Raw genomic sequence first — 2026 nt, forward strand, 5'->3', positions numbered from 1 at the left:
AGCCAGCCAGGAGGTCAGGGAGTGGGGTGGAGGTCAGGGAGTGGGGTGGAGGGGGACGAGCCAGCCAGGAGGTCAGGGAGTGGGGTGGAGGTCAGGGAGTGGGGTGGGGGGGACGAGCCAGCCAGGAGGTCAGGGAGTGGGGTGGAGGTCAGGGAGTGGGGGGGGCGAGCCAGCCAGGAGTGGGGTAGGGGGTCAGAGGGGAGGGTCAGGCCAGGTGGGGGTACTCACTTTGTAGCTGAGGTAAATGAGGAGCATTGTCTCCAGGAAGCTTATTATGGCCACGATGACCTAGGAGGGGTGGAGCCTGAGTGGGGCTGGGGGGAGCAGGGCCCACCCGGAGCCATGCCCCCCACTCACCTGAATAGCCCACAGAGTCATCTTTCTTTCCACCCAGAGGATGGGCGCCCTGGGGAGGGAGGGAGGTGAGCCTCGGGCTGTTGTCCCCCAGCCCCGGGGCCTCTGCTGACCCCAAGCTGCTCCTTGGGCAGATGGAGGGAAAGAACAGGAGGGGAAGGGGAAAGGAGGCAGGCCAGAAGCTGGGGGTTGTGGGGCAGCGCTGCAGGCTCAGGGGGCCCTTCGCCCTGGACGGGCTCGCTGGGGCAAGTGCAGACTGAGCCCGGGGCTCCCTTCCTCCCCAGCCCAGCCTGGCTCTGGGGCTCGGGGAGGTGCAGCCCAGCCGGGGAGGGGCAGCGTCTGCTGGAATGCTGGTGGTCCTACGGGAGGTGGCCGAGCCCCAGGAGACGCATCCTAAACTCTGGACCAGGCACCGTGGTCGCTCTGGGGCCACAGCTCTCCTTGGGTGAACGCGTCACCCACAGGAGGAGTAGCTACGTCGCTGAGGTCCTCCAGCTGCCCCCCTCCCCACCCACAGTCTGTGGGCTGAGCTGGAGCGGGGGTGGGGGCCGGGAAGGAGGCTGCTGAGTCAAGTCCCCTGTGGTGACGCCTATCATTCTAACATGGCCCCCGAGCCCTCAGGTGCTCTGAGGGGCATCCCAGCTGCCCAGCACCCGGGCCAAGGCTGCGCTTCTGTCCCGAGGGGCTGGGCCAGGGAAAGGTCCCAGACTGGCCAGGGGACTCACCAATTGATCTCGGAGGATGAGCCATTGAAGGTGTAATTCTGCTTTGGGCAGCCCCAGCTGTGGAGAGACAGAGCTGGCCCAGCCGAGCCCCTGAAGAGACGCTTCCCAAGGTTGCCGTGGGCTCAGGGAGCACGGTGGGTGGCCACCCACCCCACCCCACCCAGGGCCAGCTCCCCGTATCTCAGACAGGCTGAAATGCAGCCTGCCACCACCCGCCAGACCCCCAGGCAGGCAGGGTGGGAAAGCACACCATGCTGGGGCGGGGAAGCTGAGGATTCTGCCTGGTCTGACAGGAAGTTGCTGGGGAGGGTTGTGCATGTCAGAGATGGACCATGGGGCACTCAGAGCCTCCCGGAGACCGGAGCTGCCACAAACAAGGCTGGACGATGCATGAGAGATGGGGGAGAGAGCTGAGCTCCCACCCTGAGGTGCTGACTCCAAGACACATGTCTCTGAGTCATTCTCAAGAACAAGCCTCTCTACACCAGCTGGATGCCCAGCCCCTGGGAAGGTGGTGGGGGCATGGCGGACCTGTTCATTCTGCCCCAGGATGTAACCAATCACTGACCGAGGGGACCTCACTCTCACAGAGCCCCATGGTGATAGGCAGCTCCCTCCTCCTTTTCTTCCAACTGACCCACTTCCCCTGAGCCTTACTGGGGCTATTGTTGCAAACTCAATGCTCACAGATGTGGCTGGATATCCTCCCACCCACCCACCATCCACCATCCATCCATCCACCCACCTACCATTCATCCGTCCATCCATCCATCCACCATCCATCCCACCATCCACCATCCATCCAACCATTCATCTACTATTCATCTATCCAACCATCCATCCATCCATCCAAAACCATCCATCCATCCATCCTTCCACTTACCATCCATCCAACCATTCATCCATCTATCCATCCACCATCCATCCATCCATCCACCCATCCATCC

The 2026-nt window shown here is 62.9% G+C and overlaps 1 long non-coding RNA gene across 1 annotated transcript; it reads right to left on the reverse strand.

Annotated features, from left to right (window-relative positions):
• Positions 1–51: 51 nt before the first annotated feature.
• LOC145718942 (uncharacterized) lies at positions 52–2020 on the reverse strand. The gene is made up of 3 exons (XR_014142105.1): positions 1080–2020; positions 358–406; positions 52–288 (listed from the first exon to the last, which is right to left on the reverse strand). It is a non-coding gene; the product is annotated as an uncharacterized LOC145718942 (long non-coding RNA).
• Positions 2021–2026: the final 6 nt, after the last annotated feature.

The sequence above is a fragment of the Leptonychotes weddellii genome, unplaced genomic scaffold, assembly GCF_054177405.1.
Source record: "Leptonychotes weddellii isolate Sample4059 unplaced genomic scaffold, ASM5417740v2 HiC_scaffold_25998, whole genome shotgun sequence".
Taxonomy (NCBI): Eukaryota; Metazoa; Chordata; class Mammalia; order Carnivora; family Phocidae; genus Leptonychotes; species Leptonychotes weddellii.